Source organism: Seriola dumerili, unplaced genomic scaffold (assembly GCF_002260705.1).
Source record: "Seriola dumerili isolate Sdu_G_001 unplaced genomic scaffold, Sdu_1.0 BDQW01009968.1, whole genome shotgun sequence".
Taxonomy (NCBI): domain Eukaryota; kingdom Metazoa; phylum Chordata; class Actinopteri; order Carangiformes; family Carangidae; genus Seriola; species Seriola dumerili.
The window spans coordinates 247,017-261,454 of record NW_019184223.1 but is presented as its reverse complement, the minus strand read 5'-3'; the positions used below and the strand labels follow the sequence as shown (position 1 = coordinate 261,454).

The 14,438-nt window shown below is 38.8% G+C and overlaps 1 pseudogene; it reads right to left on the bottom strand.

Annotated features, from left to right (window-relative positions):
* Positions 1-1,116: 1,116 nt before the first annotated feature.
* Positions 1,117-13,557, bottom strand: LOC111240074 (annotated as a pseudogene).
* Between the last annotated feature and the right edge of the window lie 881 nt (positions 13,558-14,438).

Here is a 14,438-nt window from a genome sequence, read left to right as displayed (position 1 = left end):
TCCAGCAGTATCCTCTTGACCTGACACACCAATGCTGACTGCCAGCTCTACATACCGAATTTGCATATTGATGTCTGATTACAATGTGGGCAGATTTGAGATAACTTCCCTTGAAACTCACTAACAGCTTGCAGGGTCACCTGTGGATTCCCTTAAAATATTCCAAGATTCCTAATAATATACTGAATACCATTCTCTTTAGCAAATATTTCTGCACACACACACACACACACACACACACACACACACACACACACACACACACACACACACATATATATACATACACAGTGCAAAAAATAAGAAAAATCTACACAGTTTACACAATTTATTTTTCCAATAATACAGACACCATTAGCCTATTTACCTGGCATGTGCCAAAAAGGTTTCCCTGGCCTGGATAAAAATAAACTGCAGTGTGTGTTCTCGGTAATGAGGGAACATGACACCCGGTGCAACAGTGTGTAATTTTGGACAACAACACATCTTTTTCACAACTGATATTTTCATTTGTCATAGTTGGTAGAGCACAGATAAACCTAATCAGGGCTTGTCAGTTTGTCACTCACAACTAAAAATAGATGTAAATTATATTCAGGAGCAAAAGTGTGAATAAAACCTATGGCAAAATTCCATTGTCTATTAAAAAAAATCACATGATCCACTTGTCTGCTCAAAGGGCCCTATAGACACCACTTTTCTGTCTAAACTGACTTTTCTTATGTTTATAAGACCTACTTCATTATTAATTATGGCCGAAGCACAATGATTTACTCAGCCCCTCCTTGCCCTGTTCTTTTTCTGTGTTGCTGTGGGAAACACTGTTCATTTCATACCATTTATACTGTTTAAAGCAGTTTCAAGTATAAATAATTGCACATTATTTGATTGATTTTCATTGGGGTCCTAATAGTCTTTATACACTCCTAAATTTTTCAACTTAGCTTTGGACTTTGAGACAACAGCTCAAAGTGCCCCAATGAGTTATTCCAGTGACCCCGCATTCAAAAATACTAGGACCCCGAAAATACAATTGGAGTTTATGTTATTATTTACACCTACTCTTTTCATGCCAGGAAAAATATATTCAAAGGCCTATGGCACAAAGAAATAAGATTAATAAGACATGTTTGTTAAATGTTTGTTAAATGGTGATGGTTTGAGAGAGTCCCACACAGGTGAATCCAGAAACTGGAAAGGGTAGATATAATGCAGAAACTCTCCATTAACTGTCACACGGATTCTGTAGGAGGATGGATGGAAAGTTGACATGTGGGAAACACTGTACCATGAAGGGCACGTCAACACTAAATCACACAGGACACAAAAACTGTTGCTAAAATGATAATCAGTGATACTGTATCACAACAGATGTCCTGGTAGAACAGCTGGGGAAAAACACCTGCGGCGACTTAAGTATATTTCCTGAACAGGCTAGAAAGTTTCAACCCTTATAGCATATATTTTATGCAATTTAGTGCGATTGATTGCTGAATTATAGGAAACTATTCCATCTTGGGCATCTAGAGGCAACACCTCCCACATCAAACATCAACAACAACACAGTTCTCCAATAGGTTTTGCCGCTTTTGAATAGCACAGATGTTTGCATTGTTATTGGTGGGCTGTTCACAGGTGGTAGCAAAATTGACTGATAATCCTGGTAATCCTTTCGATTGTCAACTATGTCTAATAATAGCTTGTCAATGGGTGGAGTGGAGATGATATTGTGACAAACTCAAAATCTGACAGATTAATACTTTGTGCAGATTCTTTTTCTTGGAGTTCACTGTCTTGTACTTTTTTCATGCACTGTAAAAGAAATCCTAATTTTACAGATAATAACTGAAAATTTTACAGTAATTTTCTGTTTTTTTTTAAATTGTGCACAAAAGTCTGTAAAATTACAGAAATTATCTGTGAATTAACAGCCAAACTTTTATTTTAAGCAGTGGCATAAGCCAATAATAATGAATTACATTTATTTCCCATTTTTGTAAAAAAAAATTACTACACGTAATCACACACATAGGTACAGGCACACACACACACACACACACACACACACACACACACACACACACACACACACACACACACACACACACACTTTGTACTAGTAATGAGAGTCCCTGGAAGAAACACAAGGGGAACATGCAAGCATACTGCAAGCAGGGTTGAAGCTGAATCCAGGTGCTTCTTGCTGTTGTCTTCCTGCCTAGACTTTACCAGGCTGTGTATTTGTGTATGCACCATATACCACGAAAGAAAACAGTACAAATTTGACAATGACCAATTAATTTGCTGTGGCCACCTGATTCCATCAGCTCAGGGAGCCTTGTTCAATAAACTAGATCTTCGGTCAGTTCGTAAACACTAAAATATGGTATTCTGTATACTGTACCGTGTGTGTGTCTGTATGTGTGTGTATGTATAAACCCATAGGTATTAATAAAACTTTACAAAAAACCTTTTTATTCATACCCTACAAAAACAATATTTGACCTACTTGGTCAAAATGAAATAGCCTACAAATAAAACAAAATACACACATTTCTTTCTTTTAAAACAAATCATATTTTCCTATTGTTGCCGTGCTGAAACAAATGCTATTGGCTGTCTCATCGTGAGCCTTTGAGCATGATTGGTTGATGTGACTGTCATCAAGGCATCTGGCCAATGACAACCTGCGTGCCTCTCATAGGTCAACTTTGAGAATATGTGTTTAGTGGGTGTGCTGCTGCTGGGTGTCCGCACTCCGCATTGCTACTCAATCGTCTGTAACCTGAATTATTTTATATCTGCCAAATTCTTATTTTGAGCAAATGTGAGTTGTAGGGTGTTAATGGAGGGCTGGAATATACGGAAAGGTCGGAGGGAATCTGTTTGGTCACCTATGAGAAGTTAAGTTAATTTATATCCTGCAAAAATATCAGGTAAGAAAACATTTACTCTATTATTTATGACATTGTTTGTGTTCATGTCGTTTAATTCGGATTAAATAATGCTATAGACGGATAAACTAATGTCATAAAGTATGTATGTTTATACTGCTTCATTAAGGTGTGATCAAGTGAAAAGCTAACTGCGATTAGCGGGCTAGCCATAATAGCATTTTTTTCAATGTAGAAGTAGCTAATTTTACTGTGTGTTGCTGGTATGTGTTAATGTTGTCAGCTGGTTTTAACGAACTCAGCATTAGAGGTAAATGAGTGAAGTGAATGAGTAAAGTGACTGAGAAAACTGTCTTGTGCACACTTGTACACTTAGACAGAGAGGACCAGGAAACACATCGAGCAGAAGTCTCTCGCGCAGCTACCGCTTGGTCTGGACTGTTGTCTCCAGCCTACCACTCATGCTTCCCATTGCCTGGCATCACCCAGTTCGTCATTGTTCACTCATAGTCCAGATGACAACTCAGGGATTTGTGAGTAATAACTAACATGCTATTTTGTTTGTAACTCAACAAGCGAGCGGAGCTGTGTGTCGACAGCACGACAGCAGACATCACTGAAGTTGTAATAAACATCACAATACAATATTCTGAAGCTACAAAAACACAACACTCTTATGTACAAGTTAATTTGTTGGTACGAGACACACGCACTGAGCAAGGGAGAGAGAGAAAGAAGCCTGAGCTAATTGCTAAGCTAAAGTAACAATCAGTTCTGAATAGCATGTAAACAAATGCTGAATCAGTGAAATTCGCTAAAAGCAGTGGAGAGCTGTGGGTGCTAGAGCAGAACTGGTAAGTTTAAAGTAGTTAGGTGGTTAGTCATTGTTACGAAGAAAACAACAACATAAAGTGTGTTCAGATAGAGAAGCAATAAACTCTACCAGTGACAAACTCCAGGGACTGGCGATGAGACACTACACTGACGTCAGTATCAGTTCCCAGGTGAAAACACCAAAAGCAATCAATTAATTCCAGTCAGGCTCTTTGCAGCCTGTGCATACAGCTGATAATTATTAATGTACACTCAGTTGACAATTTATTAGGAACATGTAGCTAAAACTGATATAGTCTAATACAACTGTTGGGTCTGAGCTCTACCTCATGAGCTGGACACCAAATATGTTGTATAATATGCTGTATTATCCGATTGTTACATTAAAACCTCCGAAACTTCTCTGGATTCAGTGTGCTTCTCTGGAACAGCAGCAGCGTGTCATACAAATATACATGACCTATTCTGCCTCACAAGCGACTTTCTAAGGTACTAGAAAGCCACAATATTGGCTTTCGGTTGTTTATCAATTTATTGGCTATCATAAATTAAGAAAATATTAATATTAAAAATATTAATATTAAATAATAACAACTGAAATTAATTAAAGTTCACGGGGCACCAGCCTAAACTAATAGGCAAAATGGCCAATATGGTTTTAGTCTCAATTTATTACCATTAATCTGGAACTCTGATTAACCATTAGCTTACTAACTATAACCAAATTACCAAATCAACAGTAAGTTAAAGTTGAAGGATTGGAATTCTACCAAGTAGAGGTTAGCAATATTCACGCTTGTGCAACATTAAACACATCAGTAGTTATACTTAAAGGCATTTATTGACAATGAAGCAGAGTAAAACACAATGTCTGATCTAGTATATACAGGTGTGTGTGTGTGTTTGTGTGTGTGTTTGTGGGGACACAAACAAAGGCAAGATGGCCGATTCAAAGTGGACCTGAACAAAGAAGACTACACAAGATGGCGGTAAACAAAAAAACTACTCAAAATGGCCGCTGGACCACCTGGGGTGTGTGAGAGGGAAGGTGTGAGTTTCTTTGTTAGCCTAGCTCATGTAATCTAAAGGTACCAGGTTAGAGGAGGGTAGTTAGCTTCATGCAGGTTCTAGAACTGAGACGTACTACTATGTGTGTGAACATACCAGTACCTGATTAACTGTATGACTGACCACAACCTAAGCAAACATTACAACAACAAGACATCAATCAACAAGTACATTAACAAAGTTAAGACTTCTGCTGCTTAGCTATGCTGTGCTGTGCTATGCTGTGCTGGGAAAGGTTAGGCCCAGTCAGTTAACGTTACCCAGTCCTTGGAACAAACAAAGAGGTCCTTTCCAGTGTTGGTGTAAAGTCCAGTGAGTTGGGAGGTTTCCTGGTGGAGTAAAGTCCTGTCTGGCTGTGTTGCCTTGCGGTTATCTCCTTTGTTCTCCTCACAGAGTTAGCTGTTCCATGCTAACTCTGCTACGACTCCTGTTGCTTGGAAAACCAGCTGGCCTTGTGTCGTAGCTGCTGATTCTGAAGAGGATTTGGTTCACTCACAGTTAATCCGAAGCAGGTCGCTGCTATTGAGGAGAAGAGCGTTTGCAGGCTGCTGGTAGCGGACCGGCGAGAGAACTGGTTTCTCAGGTAGCAGAGCTGACCTGGGCTGGGGCCTTGTTGCCCTTTGAAGAACCGAGAGGAGAGAGCTGGAGCTGCTCTCCAGAGCAAGCCGAGGGAGAAGAGAGTTAGAAGAGGGCCAGAGATCTGGTTTTGTTTGGTGACACCCTTGGGGGTCACATGTCACACGCTGACCCACACTGGCTGGCCAGTAAAGTCCATGGGGGGAAGGGTTGTCCCCAGGTGTGAACGGTGAGGAACTGTGGAGTGTGAGTTCCTTTGTCCAGTGGAGCAAAGAAACATATGGTCTCTTGAATGATGAGTCCCAACACAACTAAATTAATACAAATACAATACAATTAAACTAATACAAATAAATTGTCCTTTGTGAAGATTATACTGTTTATACAGAGATGTTTCTGTTATTTAGCCTATCTTTGTTGATGCATTGTGGGTTTTTTAGTATCAACAACTTCACTTCAGGCCTTCCTTCAACCTTGCAGGAAGGACTCTTCCAAACACACATATTTACACCTGATATAAACAGATTGATTTGCTCACTGGTATTAAATATCGTTGATTTGATCTGAAGTTAATGTAAACATTGATGTGTGTAGGGTAGATGGCAGTCCCTGTATTAGAACCCTCCCCAAGAAGTATGGTGTGCAGTTACTGATCTCAACAGCATGGAAGTTATTAGTAAGAAGCATGTCAAATATTCAAAGTTAACAGCTCTGAGATATAACTGAATATTTTTTGGTGTGTCCAACTGTATTTAACACAGCCAAGGACCCACAACAGTACATTACCTGTGAGATCATGATAATGTTGAAGAACCAGGAATGACAATCAGAGGTGAAATCATGACCTCCTCATTATAGTAACCTTAACAGGCAAGATAGACCAATGGACAAATCCCAGTTTTAGTTTTTCAAATCATCCTGGGGGGCTCTGAATAACTATTTGTGAATAATTGGTTGATATTGTAAATTTACATTTGAATATATTAAATAAAAGTGTTATAAAGTCAATAGTGGTGTGTATGTTATTTGTAATTAAGTTTCCAATCCCACTTTAGTTGAAAGACTACATACAGAGACTTAACAATTTAATTAGCATTTCTTCAGTATATTGTATTTTATGAGAAATGTAAGAAAATTGATCTGAATCATTTAATATTGTATTTATATTGTGTTTTTACAGGTTTTTAACATTACTTTACATACTTAAAGATTAAATGTTAACGCAAATACTGCAAGTTGAAGTTCGAGATTAGTTTAATCTGTTTTACACAGTATTTTTTACTTTTTGTTCCAAAACAAAAGGTTTACTTCACAATATTAAGCATGTGTTAATATTTGCCTAAATGCAATAGGAAGCAGCTCAACTGTGAAGCCACAAGCAGCAACAAGTGGGTTTAAGGCTTATCAAAACCCAAGCACCTCAGCTAGTTTAATTCTGTTTAAATAGTGAGACCAATCATTCCTTGTTTCATCATCTCAAAGCCTGCAGCACTACAGCAACTGCACACTCAAAGTTCCACCATTTGTCCCACCTTAATCAGATTTGAACAAAACAAGGTGTTCAGCGTGTCTCCAGTAGGCTAAGATCGGGGTGCAAACTACAGGGGAGCCAGGAGGAGTTCAACCTCTGTTAACAAGACATGGACTCGACTGAAATATGATTTGTGAAATTTTGGGTTTCTAAAAATATTTACAATGTTATTTTGCCATGCATCATGCGTAAAATTAAGCTATGCTAATGTATTATTCATACATGACTGCGATTTATCACAGTTTTACTTTAATAAAAATAAAATAAAACATGCCACTTACACAAGTGGCATGGCTCCTTTAAGAATAGCTCTGTGTGTAGGATTTGAGTCGTAGAGCGAGATATAGCGAGTGCGGTTGCATGTGAAAGTGAAGCTGGCGACCAGAGCAGAGTGACATGTAGCTGTAAGCTACAGGGCAATGTATACACAAATTTAGCTGCTTGTCAGAAAATAAATGCTGTACTCCTCAAGACCAAAGCCAGGCTCCTGTGTCTTGCTTGACACACTACAGTGAAGTGAAGGGGGTTAGCCCTGAAGTTTGGAAAGCTGAAGCAGGAAAGATTAACAATAACGACGGTGCTGTGTCACAAATCAGATATTTACCCAGATTTATGATGATTGGACAATTTGATAATGAGTTATGGCAATTTTCCTGCAAAGCCCTGCACCTTGTAAAGTCAATTTTTCAACATCTCCTCTATATGTGTGTGTGTGTGTGTGTGTGTGTGTGTGTGTGTGTGAGAGAGAGAGAGAGGGCGAGCGAGCGAGAGAGTGAGCTGGGCACTGAGGGGTTGAGCGAATTACTGCACTGCCCACAGGATTTAAAGTGAAAGTAAGTTTAACCATTTAAAATTCCGTTTATTATGAAACTGTGGCGGGACTTATCAGACTAGGAGACAAACGTCAAATCCTATTATTAACTATAACTAACCGTTAACCGTTCCTGTTTTCTGCCCCCGAACCGTGGTCGGGGAGCGCAGGGGAGACTTAGATGCTGCTCCAGGGCCAAAGTTGTCTGCAACTTCGGGGTTAACCCCCTTCACACAAAATAACACGGAAGCCCGCCTTGATTTCTTTGACAAACAGCTAACCTGTGTACACTATGCCCTGTAACTTCACAGCTACCCTTAACTCAAGCTCCGTTCCAGATCGCCAGCTTCATTACCACGCCTACAACTCACGCTCGCTCTCTCTCACTCCACCACTCACACCCCGTTCACACGGTCACTCTTAAAGGAGCCACACCACTGGTACGACACTACAATAACCATGCGCTGTTCAAATAATTCAGTTAGGCAGCATGTTCAAAGTGATCATTTTGGGCCATTTCATACATGTGAAACTAAGATAATATATTTTAAAACGAAGGTAGGCCTAATTCATGACATGCAATTTAAATGACTATTTTTTGCTAATTCTAATATTGAGAAGCACATCTCCAGTTAACGTGCCTATCAGTAACGCAACTGATTGAAGTGGCTCTCATATTCCAGTTGGCTCAGAAGACAGAGCTGACACTCAAAGGAATAATAAAAATCAAATAATATTACTTTTATGAATAAGTTTGTTTTAGAACGTTTTATGAATAGCCTAAGTTTGTTCCTTACCTCCGTTTGACGGCTGGTTTTAGCCTCCTAACAGCCAACGCCATCAATAAAATGCAGTAAAAGTGAAGCCGTCCGTTTAATTGAATTATGCATTATGCAGTCAGAAGATTAAAACATTAGATGCAATTTTTTTTTAAATTTCATTTTAATGTATTTATTATCCAACACTCGCGATCCGAACCGCATGTTCTGTTTTACCCAGAACTGAACCCGGAAATAAAATTAAGAAAAAATACCACCCACGAATCACTGTCTTCAGGTACCTGACCCAATGCAGGACTCTACCACAGACACAGAGCACACACGTTTTTACCTTTGTTATTTGTTGAAGAAATCCTTCTTAATATACCTGCTGATTTATTTAATTTTGCGGGAGAGTGAATGTTGCCAGCCTCTACTCTGCACAAATCCAATTCCTTCAGTCTTTACTAACTAATGATATGGAATTTTGGTTAAATTGATAGTATAGTCATGAGACTGAATCAGTGAATTGGTTATGTGTTCCCTTTTTAAAGGTGGTGCACCAACGTTGATTTAATTTCAATTAAATCCTTTTACCTTAAATCATGTGTGTCCAATTTCAAGTTAATCAGGCTTACAGTGCTGGGTCCGGCCTTCACATAATTGCCTTTTAGTGTCTTAATTACAGCGCCATGATCTGGTGTGATTGGGCTTATATTTTTTGGGAAGCAAAACATTTCCAATTATAAGTCTGAGTTTGATGCAGCAAATTGAGCCACTGAGGTAGAAAAACAATAGAGCTTTGCCCCTGTAGGGCTTGAACCCTAATAAGGCCAGAGCTATGACGGTATGGAATTTTTGCCTAGTGAAATAGCTACATATCCATAAAGTTTGGCGGTGTATCACCAATGGCAATCTCCCCTTTCTCTATCCCTCCATACCTGCTCGCTCACCTGCCACTAATTTGTGTGTAGAAATATTTTTATACTTCTCACAATGACATAAAAGACCTCTAAGAAAAAGAAAATGAAATCCCGATAACAAGCTGTCTCACACCTTCCTGCCTACACACACCAGGTGGTCTCAGCTGCCATTTTGAGTAGTTTCTTTGTTTTCCGCCATCTTGTGTAGTTCTTATTTCAGGTCGTGGTCACAGTGACCACTTTGAATCGGACATCTTGCCTTTTTTTGTGTCCCCACAGACACATACACCCACCTGTATATACTAGATTAGACATTGTGTTTTTACTCTGCTCCATTGTAAATAAATGTCTTTAAGTATAACTACTGGTCTGTTTAATGTTGCACAAGCGTGAATATTGCCAGCCTCTACTTTGTAGAATTCCAATCCTTCAACTTTAACTTACTGATGATATGGTAATTTGGTTATAGTTAGTAAGATAATTATTAATCAGAGTTCCAGATTAATGGTAATAAATTGAGACTGAAACAATATTGGCTATTTTGCCTATTAGTTTAGGCTGGTGCCCTGAGGACTTTAATTAACTTTAAAGTTATTATTTAATATTCATATTTTTTATATTAATATTTTCTTAATTTATGATAATAAATTGATAGACAACTGAATATCCATCATATTTGGTGTCCAGCTCATGAGGCAGAGCTCAGACCCAACAAAGAAAACAAAGTTCATTATTCCTATAACTGTCTTTTACTAAGTTTCCCCCTCTTATCAAAACATTCCATTATTATATTTTCCCCCTTAAAACAGTGCTCTTCTGCTACTGTGTGCATGCTATATTGCGTGCTATATATTGTGTAGTTGATGCCCTCTGTTCTGTCTAGGTTAGTGAAATATTACCATTGCTCAAAGGAGGCCAGCTTAGCCTGGCTTCCTTAGAGAAGAAAAGCTGAAGTTAGCCAGTCAGATTCGGGCCAGGCTTGACAAGCTAAACACTGAATGGTTAACTCATTGTTAAAACAAACAAACAAACAAACAAACAAACAAACAAACAAACAAACAAACAAACAAACAAACAAACAAACAAACAAGTGAGGCCAGGATGAACCTGGCTTCTCACTAATCAAATCACTATCATCATCAAAAAGAACAATATTTGCATTGATCTCCACCCTCTAGCCACACTACACATAGCCCTGACAGGTGGTGATGGGAACTACACTAGAAATTAATGGCTAATGGGAGGCACAAAGCTAAACTGGCTTTTTCTGATGTTTGACCAGTCAAGCAGCTCCTTGAACAACCCATAGAACACAAGTGGATTTGTTGATTTGGCAAACCTCTCACAGGCCATTGAAAGGCATTTTAAGTCCCAAGGTCATATTACATCTGAACTCAAACTCTAACTTTCTGCACAATATAAGTACAATGAGGCACTGGAACAAGTGGCTGTTCTGTAACTCGGACACCAGGGGCCGACATTCCGGGGTGACACAAGTCAGCTATTAGCTCTGGCAACAAAGGCAACTTTGTGGAACTAATGCAAGCTTTTGCTGAGTTTGATACAATGCTAGCACAACACTTATTACTGGCTACTGCATTTACCAGTACGTCAAAGACAATTCAGAATGACAAAGAAAGCACTGCTCTTTTTATTATATAAGAAATAGCCAAAGACACAAACACAGCGCCATTCATAGCAGTTGAAGTGGATGAAATCACATATCCTGAAAGTGCCAACTGACTGTCTGCTATGTTAACAAAATGGGTAGTGAGTGTTTTATTGGTTTCTTTGACATAAGCTTCTACAGAGATGGTGAAGCCATAGCTACTGTGGTAATGAGGGCAATTATAAACTGAAACAAAGCTCATTTGTCAAGCATACGATAGAACAAGCTGCATGAGAGGGCAAAGAGGCAGGGTACAGGCACTTGTCAAGGCGCAATGCCCATATGCAAGATTAATTTAGAAATCAAAGCTCTTTTTTGCATCTCTCGTCTGGTTCAACAGCTTCTTTAACCATTCAAGTAAAAGCACAGCACTACTCACAACTGGTTTGTTGGTACTAGTCTGTGTACTCTTGCCACCTACTGGGCTTTAAGCAGTTTAAGCATTACAGCAACACACCACAGGATTATTATTGAGTGAATGAAAACCTTCAACTATGTGTTTATTCTTTAGATCACGAGAAGAAGTTCGGATGCAGTGTTATGTGTTACCCTGTAACACATGCCTGTATATAGTGTGTCCCGTTTTGCTCGCCTCTCTCCCTCATTGACTGTCCAAAAGTTCTATTCACCACCATAAACAGCAGCAGGATAAGAGACAGAACTAAATGACATGTTCTGTCTGTCTGCTGATTTCCATTCTTAAACCACAGCGCAGCACCTGCACACAACAAGCAGCGCTTCATTACAACCAGCTAATAGGAGTGTGGGAAAACAAGACAAATATCGTCTTCACATTTGCAAAGGCAATCAGTGATCATCCTGATTATCGGCAATCACTGATATCATCATCCATCGGCACAACTGTAGTTTGCATTATTTCTTGCTGATTGCAGTTATTGTTGGAGAAGTCCCCACATAAGGGTATGCACATAAATCCTCTGTTACCAGTGCTTATGGCTGTGAGTTTTCTTACAATATGGGTAGAAAAATTGCACCTTGTGTTTTTGTGGTCCACAAAAGCCTTGTAAATGTTATTGTTGGGGATGGGGGACCCCCACCCCTAAAGAAACTAAAGTAAAATAATTTTAAAATTTTAAAACTGAATATTCTGTTTATGTTATTTTCCTAATTAATGTGCACATGTTTTAGTTCAGCTCAGTGTGAGAGTATCTAATGTGTGTCACTGCCATTTGCAAGTCACATTTGTCTCCTTTGCTTTCTTTTCAAAGTGTGTGTCACACATGGAGCGGAGCGGAGAGGAGAGAGATGTTGAAAACTTGTTATGTTAAGTGCTATAAAAGCTTTCCAACAAGTGTTACAAATCCCATTAAAACCAAAGATGAGACAGACATTGAACCCAAACAAGGGTTAATTTGAAAAACATCATTGTACATATTTACTCTGTATTTTAGCTATGTTTCACTCTGGGAACATAGATTAAGACACTAAAGCCTTGACTGTATTTCACAGCTTGTCAGTTGTGCAAAACATGGAATCAATTAGGTCTAAACTTGTATTAGAGAAGGGGAGAATTAAGTTATATAGCAAGCCATATTTTCACTACTGTCAATTCTAGGGCTGAATGTAGGCTATATTAGGGACACCATAGAGGTACATTATAATGGGGTATAATTATAGGGCTAAGTTTCACAACCACTTTTGCTTCATCAATGTCTCCTACAATAACTAATTAATAATTGTGCTTGAATGTATTTTAAACCTATGTGGCTTTGCTAAAGCCATGTCAACCAAATCTACATGTAGTGCATGTGAGTTCAGTTGTGAGTTGTGGATTTTTGCACAACCCATTGCACATTTATTTGAATACAACTTTTGAATGCGTTTCTTTTGTCACATGCCATATTTAACAAATTAGACTCCTTGGTATATTAGGACTCTGTTTGAGTTGCACTTGCAAATGTCAATGAATAATTGACATAATATTTCATCTTTTAGCAAAACAACTTTCAGATCTACAAATACAATTTGGCGTCAGACATTATTATGGGTGACTGCGTCACCTGCCAGACAGGAACACTGACAGCTTGTCAATAGCGTTTTTTCCCTCTATGGCGAAGCAGTGGTTCTGCTCTATGGTGTGGATGTCTCCGTCACAGCAGGCCACTATCCTCTCAAAATGTGTGTGCAATACGCCTAGTTTTTTAAACATGCAGTGGTAAAGCTCCTGGAATTCCTTCTCGAAGGAAACGCTTAGCACTTGTCCCAAACGCACGCCGAAGAACACGAAACTCCATAAAAAAGAGTCCATAGAACAGGAGTCTGACCACGCCCAGAGAGTTGAGCAGAAGAAGCCTAGAGTTAGGACGGTGAATAGGTAGAGGAGTCCATTAAACCCATGAAGTTGAGGAATAGGAAGATATTGGCGAGGTGGAACATGGAGCCCTCCAAGCCGTCCCTCCATTCCTCACATAATGGGTACATTGAAGCCACATGTTCCACCGTAAAGTTCATGGCTTTGTCCGGAGGTTCCATGTGTACAAAAATGAATCAAACTACCAGCAGAGTTAACTCAAAGCAACCAAGGGTGTCACGGAACTTACGGAGCGCTCAGAAAACACTGCAGAGACAGGAACATACATAGACATATCATTTGGCCATAGGCACCCGAGTGTGTGAAGAGGACCAAGTCAGCTAAAATGCAACTTGAAATAGTGTTGGTAGAAAAAATAAAATAACACAAATTAATTTGTCGGAATTACTGGACAAAGTTCTCATATTCAGGCTGAGCAACATAGTGCAGCCGCCTTTGTTATGGGCAAAAATATGCCAAAAGGACAATCAAGCACCAAACAAGATTTATTAATGGACTTAAGAAATAAATGAATCAATCAAATTTAACGATCAAACAAATATGCCTAAATAGGCATACATTTAATTTCATAAATTTCATGAACATGAATATCTAATCATTCTGAGTATGGCCAGATTCTAATTGTTAAAGGAATGAGCTTGATGATATTCGATGTAACAGGTGCTCAGAGGTTTTGAAGCTCCTGCCCTTATTGGGTCTCGAGGGCTGTGCCCAATATGACCATTCGGTAATCTACAGAGCACCTTTTAAATTGTAATGTATTTTATTTTGAATGTAAGACCAGAAAAATGCTAATCAAAACAGCAAAGCTTTTATTTTGACAAACAAAACACTTCCCTGCCATGTCTGTCTCTGTGTGACTTGACACTGGCAATGTGTATTTTTATAACAATCTTAAAGGATGGAAGTGGCTGTTTTTCCCAGTGGCCCCTGATTCTAGATATGAAATGGTGAACATGATAGTGGGGTAAAAATAATTTTAAAAAATAATTAAATTAATAAAATAGATTAATAGTAAACATACAAAAGACTATAATGTAAG